General features: G+C 34.1%; 1 protein-coding gene across 2 annotated transcripts in view; it reads right to left on the bottom strand.

Moving 5' to 3' along the window:
- Positions 1-16,381, bottom strand: part of LOC123306880 — a 306,081-nt gene that overhangs the window by 263,460 nt on the left and 26,240 nt on the right. For both annotated transcript variants that reach the window (XM_044889060.1, XM_044889061.1), the window contains exon 2: positions 10,345-10,456. The gene's annotated coding sequence lies outside the window, so the exon portion shown is untranslated. The remainder of the gene's footprint in view (positions 1-10,344; positions 10,457-16,381) is intronic.

The following is a 16,381-nucleotide window of genomic DNA, read 5'->3' as shown; positions in this document are numbered from 1 at the left end:
ACTAATTTATATGGGGTTTTCATTATAATTTAATTCAATCAGTCACTTCGAAAAGTCAATTCGTCAAACGGGAAAAAATTTTTTTATTAAAGAACAAATATTCATTCATGTTATTAACTTTCCAAGGTTAAATTATCTCTTCTATCAATTTCCACATGAAAAAATTTCTCAAAAAGTCTCGCTATTGGCTACAATTCGTATCCTGGTGAAATTGAAAAAAGACGTTCTTCAAGTGCTGTCATCTTTTCGACGAAAGTGGAAACTATTGTAATATTCGTAACTTCTACTTATCGTTCGAATGTTCTGGCAACACCCCAAATTCTGGTAGTCTTTCCCTTTTTACGCTTTATACGGTTGGCGAGAAAGTCCCGTGGTATTAACTCCTCTTAATATTCATTTCTACGTCTTCTTCGACTCACTCAGACACCATGAAAGAAATCGCTCGAATTATGTCCAAACACGATCCATGTCATATTCCACGCATCCTTCTTGAAATGAGGCGATGTTTGCCCGAAACTTGGGGAGCTGTATTCGACCCTTTTTTCAAAATCTGTCTGGAACATTTTTCACTACGTAATATTCGACCCCAAGGTTTTTACTTTCAGCATTAACTCCCTTAATGGATGCGGAGAATTCTCCTTTGGCTCGCAAATAACATAGCTGGACGATTTATCATCTCGACTTCAGATGACATGAAAGGAGAAACACAGTTCAGAGCTGCTTGGTGCTTATACGACATGCTTCTTCGGCGTGTTGCTGTGACAAAGCAACACCTGTTCCTAATATGGGCGTAGAAAAATGGTTGTAGCACCCCAGCCTTTCGGTAGTTCAACTAATAAACATTATATCTTTGGAATCGAGTATGAAAAACGTTAACCTTAAATTTTCAATTCCTGTTTTGAACCATGTAGATCTCTAAAAATTATAGGAACTTGGCTCCCGTTACTTTAAGTACGAAATTACAAATTGTCTTATTTGTCCACAAAAATGAATCAAAGATTAATTTTTTAATGGTATAATATGAATAAAGACACAAGTTTCTCGCAAAACAAATGTTAGGGCTGGCTTTTTCTACGCCTTGCAATCAAAACAACGCCAAATTTTTTTTATTTCACCCGCGCTCCCATAGAAGACTTCTCTTTCAGTTTCCTGGTTTCTAAGAAAAAACTTGCTCTTCATGTACCATCTTCAGGAAGTTGTTTTTTAACTATTCATTCACACCCTGTTTGTCATTCGTATTCATAATTGATTGCGTGTTCAAAAAAAATGAGAAAGGTGTATTGTGCAAGAAAAATTTGAAACAATAATGTCAGCAATTCACAAATAAGCGATTTTGGAAATAATAATCAGACAAAGGCCGTTTATTTTCAGATGTTGAATACCTCCTAGAAATATTTCTCGGTATTTTGGTATATTTATTATGAAAACGAGTAAATAAATTACTATACTCTATTCACATTTATTTTAGCACTCGGTCGGCCATGAAATAATTTTCTCACGTTTTTGTAACCAGAACGGTGTAAGGTTGGCACTCATGAAATGTCGTCAATGTCATAACGCCGTTGCCACAACTAATATCAATTTTTATTGCGAAAATGCCGAAAGTGATTCAAAAAAGAGACAGAGTTTCAGAAAGTGCTATTAAGAATTCAGGTTCGCTAATTCAAATAGTTATACCCTGATATTCTAAAATGCACAATACGTCAAACGGTAGCGAACATATTCAATGTAAGAGAATTTATATAATGTTTCATTTGAATGGACTTATATTTCAGCTGAATATTTCCACAATCAGAAAAATTGTGAATGGAGAGGATGACAAAGAATTTCCTTCTATTGGGAGACGCAAAAAAGTGGTGGCATTTGAGAATTTAATGTTTGAGTGAATTAATGCGAAAAGTTTACTACAGGATTTTCGATGAATATAATCGTAGATTAATCCCGAAAATTGATTTTCCTATTTTTCATTTGACTTGTCCTGTACATTGTAAATGTCTAAAGGTACCAATAAATACTCAATTATTATTATATAAATTAATTAAGATGAACAGCCACAAATACGCGCCAGTTGTCCTGTTAATTGTTTATTCATGTGAAATTTTTGTTCAAAGGTGAAGTTCATCTTGATATGAAACTTCCTTCAATTCCTTTTACCAAAATTGATGCAAGATGATTTTTGTTGAAGAATTTAAAATTATTGTAATTATCTGTTGATTCCTTCGGCAGATACCCATTCCCAACCACTGCATCATATGCATTTCATCTTCGGATTAATATTTTTGAAATCTACAACTGATGTAACGTATTCAAACTTTAGCCAAAGAAGATAACGAACATTAACTCTCCTCAAGCTAGTGCATATTATGATATTATACTGATCTCTTGTATTTTCCATGCTAATAACAGGATTTGATATGCCTTCAATCAGTTTGTATAAACTTCAATTATGTTCGTCACTTATTTTCCGAAGAGATTCGACATTTTGATAAAATACGTAATAACAGAAACTTTTACGTAGAACGGACAACATAGCGCTGATTTAAAAACTAAAAATGTTTCGACAAGCGTCATAACCCCACATTTTCGTACTATACAGGGTGAAATGTGTCAAATTCCCATGGCCAAACGAGTGCTAAAATAAAAGTGAATGGAGTATATGTATATGGTTCACACAGTCGACTACTGCTGGGAATTGTCATTTTGATGAATTTATCTCAACATGGTCATTAGGGTGATTGTGAGATGAATACGTCAAATTTCATATTTTATTCTATGTAGGTATTCTGATATTTTCTGCAAATATTTTCATATGAATATTTGGTCTCCTTCGAAACTTAAGATTTCTTCGGAAGCTACAATAATGTTTAATGTTTGAATAGAATATAGAGAGAAGTTCAGAAAGATCTAACGATTTCACTATTTTCTCATTCATTCTTCACATACATATAAAGAGAATTTCGTATTTGGACGTTTCGAATCAATCGAATCAATGCAATATACAATACAATTATTTGTATAGGTAAAAGGTTCTCTGTCCGACAGATTGTTTTATCATTCTCTTCTTTGTGAAGAGTCTGCCATCACAGCACCATACATATAGAGAGGCTGTGCTGCTATCAACCATGATCAATGAAAAGGAAACGTGTATATGGATCAAAGTGTTTTTTTATTGAGGACAAATATGTGAAGCTTTCAGAGTACAATAGCAATTAAAATTTCTCGAAATACATCAAATTCCTGAAAACAGGTCAATGATTCGTAAATTGAAACGTCCGTCCCCTGATAATTCGCTACAATTTCTGAAAAGCTTATATTCACGGAACGATGGACAGGATCAAGTCGGCATATTCAACTGGATATTAATTAGTGTAATCGGCGTATTGTTGGGTGAAATGCTGATTACGTTACAATAATCTAGCTCCATTATATGTGGGGATGGATGTCATATTTTGTGGCCATTCTTGTGAGATAATCTGTATTGAATGTCCTGTTCATTAATCATCTTTTGTGGTTAGTTTTGTCTCAAGCGCTAGTCTACTTGGAATAATGATACCAGGTGTTGGTGAATTAAAGTAGAGATAATTCGATTAGAAAATACGCAACAAAAGTGAGAGCCTGCAAATTGAAATTTAATCGGTTCTTATATTATTATTTTATGAAATTTCTTTTCATTAATACGCAGGTAGGGTAAACGAACATTGTTATATTCAATAAGTGTCAATGAAATAAGTTAAATTAGTTTAATCACTTTTGTATATATCTCAAGCTAGCAATAAGAGTAGTTGAAAGATGAAAGCCTCAGCTAGAATCCAATAATAATCCGGGAAAAATCAATGATCTACATTGATTATGCACTTCATCAACTATAGGCGAACTCTCGAAGATGTTAAAAAAGATTTTCAGTCGTGATGTCATTTTTCATATACGCAGTGAATATTTTTGTTTCACTATAATAATAATATATTTAGTATAAGTTCTTGTTGATGGAACCATCTTTCTTAGCAACGTTTCGGCGGATTTTTTGGCGCCTTCTTCAGGCTGTAAATAGAATTTTTACTTAAAAATCCCGTCTCAAATCATCGTTTTTTTGTGTGTTTTTGCCATTTTTCATGTCTGCTGAACGGAAGAGTAAAACTTACCCTAAAGTTACTTCTGAGGAAGTATAAGGTAGCCTACATTATCGTGTAAATATACAAGGTGTTAGTTTTGAAACAAATCAGGAAATAACAATTCGAAGTTCTTCATATTTGAACACAGAATAATTATTTAGGAAAGACGACTACATAAATCTTTCAGCAAAAAAAAATTTCTTATCCAATTCGTACTGCATGATTGCTTCTGGCAATCGGTACAGGACTTTTACCGAACTACTGTTCCCTCATTGTAATTACCTGTGAATACCTTTGGTAAAATATCTTTGATATTTTGCGTCATGACAGAGATATTGAAAATCATTGAAAATAGTTGGAATTATACGGGTGACATTCGAAGAATCACTCATGTGGTGAATAATTTCTAAGATTTTCCAAGAAAATTTCTAAGATGCCTGCTTCGGAAGCTATGAAATCGCAACGCGTTATTGCAGGACACTGTAGCATTAATTGAGATGGTTGCTGTCTATACAAAGTATTCAAAATGTCTGAGCTACAACCCCTTTAATTTCGAATAAATTTCATTGAATTTCAAGTACGGACTGTGGAAGGAACCTCCGGCATCAGAAAAACGAAACAAAATATAAATAAATGGCTGGACAATGAATGTTTCAAAACTTGCGAGTCTATCTGATTAGTTGCATCAGATCAAGGAATTGTTGTATCGTGCGATTTAGTGTGCAGAAAATTGAAACAGTTTATTGAAAGTGTTTATGTTGACAAAGATTTATTATTGTTACCCATTTTCACGGCGATTGTTGAAGAATTATGGTGAGAAAAATTGTGAATAATTCAGACGAATTTTATTGTTGAGATTTTGAACTAATACTCTTTTGTTTTGCACTTGGTCCGAAGTATTTTTCTGACAGTTTCCATTTTCATTAACACAAAAAATCGAACAAGCCAATATCCGAAGGCCATCTGGTTGAGTCAGTCATCACGAGATGAGGTCCTACCATTGCTTCCTGATAATTCGGATAACAGATTATCTTATGTGTATATTCTTGGCGAAGTTGAAACTGAAAGCAAAAAACTAGATGTTCCTATATTGACCGCACATGACCACCATTGTTCATAAATCCTTCAAGCTATCACACTCACCTCAAATGTTCCTAAATTATTTTCAGAAATTCTTAAATTTAAATACTCTGTATCTTGGAAATGGAAAGAGCTAGAACCAATTTTTGCATAAAATTAGTTGTTACGCTGTGTATATCACATCAACTCGATATCATCATCCGATGAATTTGCGACATAGTATTCAAATAATTGAGAGTCATGCTAATTTCAGACATTCATTTAATATTCCTCCTGTGAGAGTCATCGTATTTCTGTATACCAAACTTAACCAAACACAAAAGGTTGATTTTTTCCTTGCATTTTTCAATTGAGAAAAAATATATTGCACTGTTTCAAAAGACTGGAAGAACTCAAGCCGAGTTTGCTTTATATATTCCACCGAAAGCATGAATTCATGGGTGAATTGATCGGAAAATAATAACAGGATTTTAAAAAACACGAGGCGAAAGCATGTTTCCACATCCAAACATGAATCTGTGCCGTTTCGAAATCAATCAATTCGTATTTTACATCGGACTCCGAATACAAATTGAAATTTGATGTGTCGTTGCCTTGTATTGGGATATTTCCTGTTTTAATGAAAAAGTTGTCCTTGTCGTCCAACATTCATTTGTTTTTGATAATTGGGGAGATTGTAAATAAGGTGAGAAAAACTAATTATCTCGATTCTATTCGGAAAAATCATGAAACGACCGAAAAATTGAAATGAGGTCCTCAAATGAGATTGGTTAAACTGAAACCTGAATAACAGGATGCATACTTACATTAATTATTCAACGACGACAAGTATTTCGCTACTACAGAAGCCAGTTTAGGTGGTTGGATGACAATTGAATTATTCAGTACGGAAAAAAGGCAAATATTTCTACTTCTTAAACTTCTGATTATCTATAGAGGAGGTACTTAATGAATATTGATTATTTCCAGAACATTCAAGCAATTATAGGTCAGATACAAATCGAAGAATCTGTCGGCAAATAATTTAAAAATTAAAATGGTGAGGTCATCAAATAGAAGTATTTCCATAACAAAAAACGAAGAGATCTCGAGTTGTTGACCTAACAACCTACCCACCATAAAAAATAACTTTGTAAGGCCATCTACTATTCCCAAATTTTACGCCAAAATATGGAAATTTTTGGCTTGCATTCATATGCTCTACAACAAGAAGGAAATAAATACCTCGCATCAGTGACATTGAGACAAAAAACAATTTACATCTCTACATCTCAGGGTAAAAATCCAGTAACACTTAAGTAATGCCGAAGTTATAGCTAGTCAAACTTAGGCAATTAAGTAGGTATCCCACTCAATTTGCTGCCTTATTCTCCAGGTAAGACTTTTCCGATGTGTGATATTTTTACTGCTTCCTGGAGATTTTCTTGAATTCAGATGTAGGGTATTCAAAATGTACGATCTTCAACTAGCTCCCGCAACATTAATACAGCAATTTCTGTAAGCACTGCGTGTGGTGACTTCTTCAGTTTTTGTCCATCATGCTCAAGCACGCATAGGTGATAGTGAGACATTTGACCATAAAACCAGTTTCGGCTTCAGCCCATATGTATTTCCGAAGAGCCATTCGAAGGTCCACATAGTTGTTGAAACTTTGTAAACAGCTTTTTTTAACTTCAAACAGTTAGAATTTCACAAAATGAGTTTTTAAACCACGACACGTGTTTCGCTATAACAATAACCTCCAGGTGGGTGAAGGTGAACTGAAATATATAAGCAAACATTTAACTCTACGCCTAAGAATTTAGAGGAAGTAATGACAGTTTCCGGAACATTCGGAGCAATTTCAGTTCAGGTACAAATCGGACTAGAGCTAGTAATGGTAATTTAATCATCTCATAATTTTCATTTCAAGTATCGGCCATATCAATCCATGAACTTGCTTGCTTTTCCAGTTGAGTCTGCTATCCCAGATATTTGCAACAAATTTTTTGTTCAACTTTACACCGGTGGCGAAACCGTCTGCATATTTTCAAATATGAAAAAAAAAATGTATATGCCCTATGTTTCTGATAATGAATTCGTGTTAATCTGACAGTTTGTGTGGAGGGGGCTGGCCGTACGGAAGAGTTGAGAATGGCAAAAAAAACGTTTTCGGGTATGTCAGATTTTGAAAGGATATGCTAGTTGGACCGAACGGAAGCTACTTTTTGAGAGTCTGACGATTCGAGCCTGACACAATGTCACAGCGGTGATGTTGCAGACGCGTTGACCCATTAATCTGACACTACTCAGAGGTGGTTTTCTTAATCGGACAGTTAAAGATGATAACAAGGCATTTTTTTTAAATGTTTTCCTCCATGTACCCCTTATCGTTTCGGTATTCATTATTAAAGTTGTAGATATTAAAATTTTATACGACTTCTGTCTGAAGCAGTTTCACATACTCTTACCGTTTTCGAGTTGAAGGGCGATATGAGCGAGGACCTTTGCTACATATACGAAAGGCCAAAGTAGAAACCCTGTACATTAATCGCCATATAATCAAAAACGTTTAAACGTAGAAAAAATTGCTTCGGACGAAATTTGTAGAAAATGTTATTCTCTACAACTTTTTTAATGAATGCTTCAAATTACAGGAGAGGGGAAAATTCAACAAAAGTGATTTTTGTGAATTTCATGGCCAATTTCTATTGCTTTGGCTTGCCGAAACTGTCAGATTATATTTCTACTGTCATTCTTGAATCATAAGCTTCAAAATAAAAAAAAAGCCACCGCGCTCAAGAATTTATACGTTACATTTTTCTGCAAGTTTTTCGCCCTTCCACAAATTTTCGTCACGCTTGAATTGTCAGATTGAAAGAATATATACTTTTCAATATGTAATTAACCACTTATATCTTAATCTGACGGGCTCGAGTATGTGCAATGATAGTTTTTTTAATATTCTGACGAGCTGTTCTAGACAATTCCCTTATATATAAGTCTAATTTTTGGCAGAGGTACTGTGCAGGGTATTGGTATCTTCCCTAATATTAATCTTACACGCTCGAGTGAATCCCGAATTTCACTTTTGGGCTCCCCAACTATTATGAAGAATTGGAATAATTATGCATGTAACCTAGAATTCATAAAAAGTGGCTGGTTTTAATTGAAAAGCCTCTCATTGAATACCAACAATAAAGTTGTATCCTATGTATAACCTCACTCCTATTTATTTCAGGATACGGACGTATTGCGGGCCTCATTAATTGGCCCAACGGAAGGAAAATTCCTCAAGTGTTCCTCGACAAATTTCGTGACTAATTTGATTGCATTATTGAAAATTCCAATGGGCGCACTCCGAGAAAAGTCAGGTGGAACTAATTACAGGCATCGCAAGGAACTTTCCACTTTTTGCACCCCTTGCTCTGCGATCATAATTTATTTCTAGAGAACACAATTAGAAGAAGAGTGGAGCCTTGTATCTCGGACAAAATAAATATTTCGATGAATTTAAGAGAATTTCTGGAAATCTTGTCTCATACCAATTAAAATGTGATACTTTGGAATGAGATGGTCACAATTTAATATATTTTCAGTATTCTTGAAAATATGTATCCAGAAAGGTGTAAAAAGATATTCGGGATGGTATCTTTTTGATACAGAGTATTAATTTCAATTTAAACTTTTCAATGATTGAAATCTTAGGGACGAGCAATCTATATCTTCTGAAACTTTTTATGGTTTTCAATCCCAATATCTGGAATGAAATCTATTAAAAAATTGAAATAACCGATTTGCTACGATTGAAAAGATTTTTAGAAATTGACCTTCGTCTGATGAAGAAGTCTGATATACGTGGATGTATTGATATCTAGTTAGCCTAGAACAGTTCCATGCATAAAAAAATATTACGTTACCATATCAACGAACAATAACTCATTAGAAGTGTCAGTGTGAAGTTTGAGGTCAAAAAATCCAGACTTACGCAATAAATTGAAAGAAAGAAATTGTGAAAATCGAAAAATTGGAGTATCGAGCCATCATGTACCTGTATTTAAAAGGGTTAAGAATTAAACAGGTTTACGAAGATATGCTTAATACCCTTGGTAATCAATGTCCTTCGTATGCGACCGTAAAAAATTGGACTGCACGACTGCAAGCTTCAAAAGAGGTAAATTTTCCATTGAATATAATGACCAATCGGGTCATCGAGTTTCTGTCTCCTCAGTCCCCGAAAATATCGATGCAGTTCATGACATGATTTTATCAGACCGTCGAATTGGGATATCTGAAGCACTGAATATTTCATACGAACGAAAAAAAGTTTAAAAGCACGTAAATTTTCTTCCAACGAGGAGGTAATAAAAGCTGTGGAGGTCTGGTTTGCAAAGCAAAAAGAAAAATTTTTTTGAAAGGTCTAGACGCGTTGCAGGTTCGATGTAATAAATGTATCCAATATCCAATATCCAAGGAGAATATGTTGAGAAATAAAATATTATGAGATTGAAATTTTGTTTGGTTCTATAGAAGGCAAAGAATTTTTCAAAATATCCGTGTATGATTGGTAGGAACCTTGTCCTTGTGAAAATCATGAATTCATAGTTTTTACTTATGTTAAGGTTTTTCTAGCCACCTTTAAAACACGAGAAAGGGTTGGAAGATATTAGTTCGTTGAAATTGATCATTAACGAATGAGCATTATACTGAAGAAGCATGGGTATAGGAAAATTGGGAAAAATATCGATTGGAGAGATAAAGATAAAATTGTTGGTAGAAAAAGCGTTAGATTTGATGTACTATTTATTTTTCGAAATAATGTTGCTTGAAAAATTCTATTTGAACTAAACAGGGTGAGTCTTTTACTCGTACAAATATTTTAACAGTAGATTCTTGATGTCAAAAGAAACACTTTTTCCTTAACCATTTCATCCGAATCGGATAGGTTTGAGAGATATAGGCTGTTGAAAAACTATAAAAAGTGTTATTTTCAGTTCTTTCTCACAAACAGTTTCATCGAATGAAATGAGTTTCGCAATACAAATTTACCTTATATGTATGAAAAATGAACGTAAAGCTTCGAGCCTTATATCCGAATAGTTTCCTTATTAGAGAAAATATTTTTCTCATAACTGAACAGAAAATAGCCTTATTATTAATTATTGATATTACTTACTTGGGGTGGGGACTGGTGCAATGGGGACTGACTTCCAGGGGTGGATGATTTTTGTCGCAGCCGGGCCAGTGCTGTACGCAGCCCTTCCGTTATCGAGCTCTCTCCATAGCCACTGAAATTCAATATTGCTTATCAGTCATAATGCATAATGCATTGAAACCATATACGAAAAATACACTTTAATGCATGTATAACTGAATTTACCTCTAAACTCGATGAAATTCATTTAAATTCTCGAAATAAAATCAGAGTACCTACATAGTTATAGAGTCTGGCAAATTGTACGCCTTTTCGTTCGTTTTCTGTATTCTAATTCTGTATCTCTGTTTTTCCTGTACCACCTTGCAAGTGAAGGTTGCTTGGCTCAGCAGTAAGAACTCCAATGGACAACAGGGCTGGTATACAAGATTTACTTTGGGCAAAATAATGTTTTACTATTCTGGGACTAAGGATACACCTACACCGAAAATCAAAATAAGTATGCGTTTTGCAGATTTTTCACTGACTACTGTCATATTTCGATATGGATTCCTAAAAGATGGGTACTGTAAAAAATCGCATCCTTCTATCTCCTTTTGTTTTCAAGTTATAGGTAGGTAAGTGAAAATTGATTTTTCGGCTCTGTATTGGTGCCTCTATCTTTAAAGTTCTTAGCAATATCATTAAGTATTAATACTCAATGGCAATATCGAAAAGAGGTAACATTTTATAGTCACTTAGTGACTTTTTTGTGTAGAATATAGTGACGTAGTTGAAGGTTTTCTCAGTCCAGCACTAACTAATCGTAACTATCATTTTTTTGAATGTAATTTCGAGAAAGTTTAGACTACGCCACTTTATTCTACATGATAAAGTGACAATTTATCCTTTATGCCTTATTTTTCTATAAAAACCTGAACACTCTCCTGTCTATCTGATAAGAAATATTCCTAAAATGTCGAAACGAATATATTTATTCATTTCAGCCAGGAATGTGAACCACGGATGTAGAGATAGTGAGGAAATCCCTAAGGACTCAACTACGCGAAAGCCGCCACAAGAGCCAAGTTTTAATCTTCTTATCCAACTTCAGACATACTCGTATTAAAGTAACTATATCCGAGCCGAACAGCTTCCTGCAATCAAGATACTAGAATATTGTGTGAAGGAATGATGCAAATAGATAACTTTCCGAATCGACCAACTTCAATCTACCGAATGTTCGTTGATTCAATGTGTTAACTATGAGAACTCTTGAACTTTATATGTCTTCCTGTTTTAAAGTTACCATCAGTTCGAAAGATTTCTAATGAGATTTAAGTTCTGTACGAAATACCATTTCCGAACAAATTCAGAGAAAAGGTGAAAGATATCGAAAAGCCAATAGGGGTTTCTCATTACTTTGTTCCTTCTTTTATTTCATTTGATGTATCTATAGTATAAACTCACTCTTAAACAATAGGATTGACCAAAAATTTACTATAACGTAGGTTTTCAAACGCTTTCTTACTAGTTCGGGTTGCTTTCTAATATTTTTGACAAATTATTTTTATATGTATTTTGACAGAAGATTCCTGAGCTCAACAGAAACACTTTTTTTCATTTACAAAATTTTTGCAATTCGGTTCAGGCTATTGAAAATCCATAAAAATGTAATTTTCAATTTTATGCCACAACGATTCTATCTAATGAGATGATTTGATGATTTTCGGAATATGGTTTTTCATTGATGTAATGAATATTCTCTGTGCATTATGATCATTACATACCATAAAAGTACCAGAAAGAAATTACAAAAAAAACAAATAAGTTGAATGTTTACCGAAGAATATTTCATCATTTTGAAAAATAAAAGTATTCTTCATATTTCCTCGTATAACGCCCCGTTAACGAGTAATTCGATATAAAAAAATATTCATACAGAGCATCTGTGAAATTCGGAAAATTATTCGGGTGAATAAACACGCATAGCATAATCCTAAAACATAAAACATTCTTCAAGTTATGTGCCTGGATAGCGCATTTACACTAGTGTAATAGATTTATCTTATTACCCTGAAAAGAATTTTGTTGTCATAATAAAAGTTTTCTGTGTTTTTTAACTTGGCAACTTTTGAATGTTTAGAGAAAATATCGTTCATTTCTATGAAAATGAAAGGTTGAACAGTTATGTTTTTATCTGGTAACTCATTTATGAAATGTTAAATAAACAACGATAATAAATGATTACAAAAGATGTTAGAGCTAATATTGGTGGTTGCAAGCTTAATTTCATTATATTATTGAAAATAAGATGGAAATCAGGGATAGAATATTCAATATTTATCGCCAACGAAATTTCGGTAGCTCAAAAGTGAGTTAAGTATACCAGCTTAGTCCCAAGGTCAAAGTCATGTTTTGACCTTTGAAAACTATTGTTAAAATATATGTTCCAATCAAAGACCCTGTATCCTGTATAGGTTATCATAGTTCGTAATTATTTCAAATTTCGGGCAAACCAAAGCAAAATACAAAGCATGCATTTGAAAAGTGAAAGAACTATGAACCAGTGAATCAAGTTGGTAAAGTAGAAGACTTAGTTGTCATTCTCGATGGTAAATTGTCCTTCCATATGTTGTCTATAAAGGGTGTTTTTGAAGGTGAGGTTTTTTTTTACAGAAGGTAGAACTCATCAAAATAAGTCGTTTAACCAAAAATTGTCTATATAATATATCCAAGATGGCTGAGATACAACCCCTAGAAGTTCGACAAAATTTCATTGAATTTCAAGTACGGGACTGTGGAAGGTGACTCAGGCTTCCGAAAAACGAAACAAAACATATACATATGGCTGGACAATTAATGGTTCAGTGCCAAGCTCATTGGATTAGATGCATCAGGTCACCTTTGAGAGAATCATAATTGTTGTATCGTGCAAGTTAGGCTGAAAAAAAATGTAGAAAATCGAGGCAGTTTCTTGAAAGTGCTTATGTTAGTTATGTTGAAAGGTGCTATGATGTTTTCTCATTTTAACGACTATTGTTGGAAAGTTTGAATAAGAAGATTGTGATGCCCATTGTGAAAAAATTCGTGAATAATTTATTGGTGAGATTTTGAAGTATTAATCTATTTTTTACACTTGTGTCCTAAATCTAATCTGTCAGTTGGTATCGAAATGAGCCATTTCATAAAATCGTGTAAGTTACTAAAAAATAATGAGAACAATTCGGCAATCCTAAGCTTTCATTTTTATACAACGTAAATATCGAACGAGCCGATATTCTAAACGAAACCACATGGTCGAATGAGGAGATAAGTTTTTTCCCACTGCTTTACGATAATTCAGCTGAAAAACGGTCTAGGGTCGTATAAGGATCTATTTCAGTGATCATTTTCAATTTAATTTTTTTTTTCAATTTTGTCATTTTGAAAGTTTTGTATAGTGATTTTTGGTGAAACGCTTCATTTTGACGAGTTTTTCCTTCTGTTGAAAAAAAGCCTCACCTTCAATACACGCTGTATTTGAAGAGGACACACCCAAATTCGAAATAAGTAAAATAGTAAATAAAGAAATATGCTCTCATTCAGTAAAAGTGGACCACCAACCCCCCCTCAAAAAACATTCTCTTTCTTTGACTAATCCAGTAACGTCAATGATTTTTACCTGTGATATTAAAGAACAATTCCCTCAATCCCAATTATATAAAGCTATCAGGGCCACATCCTTTCTCAAAGCTGTGTATAATTTTAAAGCTAAACAATCCTTAGTTAACGGTTTTTCTGTCTGACTGGCCTGGCTTCATTAATTCTTACGTTTTCTCTTTCGGAAATTTCCAATTATTGTGGAATGAAGTCAAAGGATTTTTCCCTCTGATTTCCTATTCAGTACTTTCTCCAGGCATCAAAAAAGTTAATTAGCAATAATGTTCTACTCCCTATCTTGGTTATTCTTCATTTGAGAAACCCTTTTTCCTCCCATCCTGTTTCCAAATACAGACAGTTCAGATTATGTAACGCCCGGGATCAATATGATGATTTATGTCCTTAAATTGCATAACAGTGTCATAGGACATATAAATCGATTTTGTCTCATCCGGTTGTATATTCTTCCAGAATTAAGGTGATGCAGCATATTCAAAATAGATTTCCCAACGTGGAAGTTCATGGTTTCGATTCATTAAAGCCATACCTACATAAAACCTCTTCGAGCGAGTAAAACACATCAAAGGGCTCGGCTATAACAGAACTGTTCAGAAATTGATTGTATCAAATTGTGTTCACCGAAATGTGTACTTCAGTGTTCATTACAGCTTGACATTGTCGTATGTGCAAGCTGATGTATACACAATATATATCATGAGGTGCGTTGATTGTTTGGTTTCAGCAAGCTCACTCTACAAGTTCACGAACTAATTGTGGGTACTATCTTGATATTTGGTCTTTGTTTCAATACTTTTTAATTAATTATTCCGAAGTTGTCTATTTCCTAAAATGTTTAAAGTTGAACCCATATATTACAGGATGTTTGGAAACGATGATTTAAGCAGGCGGCTCAACGAAGGTTGGGAAAATCAGTTTTTTGAAATATCTGTCCAGTTTTCTCCTAAGCAATTTGTTATACTTTCAACCGATCGTTGCACATGCTGAAGAAAACGTAAAATAGCAAATGGAAGTCCAGATACATCTTTTTGGTTAAGTGCCAGGTCTATTCAATAGTTTAGTTCCTTCAAAAGGCATGTACTATGTTTTACCTACAGTGTAACAACACTTTACTTATATACAATGTCGAAGATGCATATTGAATGTTGGTGCAATTATTGAAATTGAATCCTGCTTTCGCAAATGAAGATTTGATTTCGATCACTTGTAGAAGCAACTTCAGATGCAGGTGATCCAGCAGCACTATTTTCAAAACTTCTTTCTTGCAGTGCTTTACCTGTTGAAATGGTTTTCGATTACATTGGAATGCTCAATGTTTCCTTCGGTAAGTGATGAGGATTTCTATCCTCTGTGCTGTTTTAATGATAGAAGGTAGGATACCTTCGCCTGCATAGACCAACAGTGTTGCAGATGGTAGGTGGTAGATTGGCAATTTTGAGTCCGGAAGAGTTGAACCCCTTTTCACTTTGAAGCCACTTAAGTTGTATCTGTAAATGGAAGCAACTCATTTTCTAGCGTGAAGATATCATGCCTAAATAGGTAACGATAGATAATGGTAGAGTGAAGGTGCGATGAACATTTTGAGTATATCATTTCTTTTTCTAGGAACCCAAAATTTGCTTATGTCTCCCTAACCCATGGGAGAGTTGCACAGGGGGCGAGAGACTTGACCATAAGGTTGTTTATCAAGAAAAACATTGAAAGAAAACAATTCCCAATGACCAACGATTATCTATGTCAAGGTTTTCATCATCATACATATTTTCTATTTCAGAGTCACTCTCACTTATTTACGATTTTTTAATTTTTTGGTCCTTTCTATATTTTTTATTTTCATTTCTATTATTCAATTATAAATTATGTCTCCCAACCATAGCATGGGTCAAGTCTCCCGCACTCTCTTTAAGTATATTCAATAGATATTTTCTTGAAACTTCTACAACTATTATTAAAAGAGCTCACCGTTTGTGAAACAATATTAAACAATGACAGCAATAAAACAAAATAACACCTATTAAACTTTTGAAACAAAAATTATTCAATTTCTTTCTTCCTAACAACAAAATCACGTTCAACCCTCTACCTCCCGAACTGTTCTGATGGCGGCCAAAATGGAACCACCCTAGTTGTGCCTTTTTACGAGTATGCTGCAATCTATATTTGCGATACCGGTAGCGCGAAATTCGAATTGAAATATTTGAGGTGGTTCAAGTCTCCTACCAGAGTACGTCTCAGGTACTCCACTTTCCTATTTCACGATAAATCGGGGCATCTGTGGAAATGCATGTACACCAGTCTCACTTACACTGTCTTAAGCTGGAGTAATGACAAGATATGTCCAAAGGATTCACTCCGTTGCAAATATTGTCTGTGACCGTGAAAACTCGTCTTTTACTATTTTTTGAGTCTGGAACGGTTA

Source organism: Coccinella septempunctata, chromosome 2 (genome assembly GCF_907165205.1).
Source record: "Coccinella septempunctata chromosome 2, icCocSept1.1, whole genome shotgun sequence".
NCBI lineage: Eukaryota > Metazoa > Arthropoda > Insecta > Coleoptera > Coccinellidae > Coccinella > Coccinella septempunctata.
This window is presented reverse-complemented; position numbering and strand designations above follow the sequence as displayed.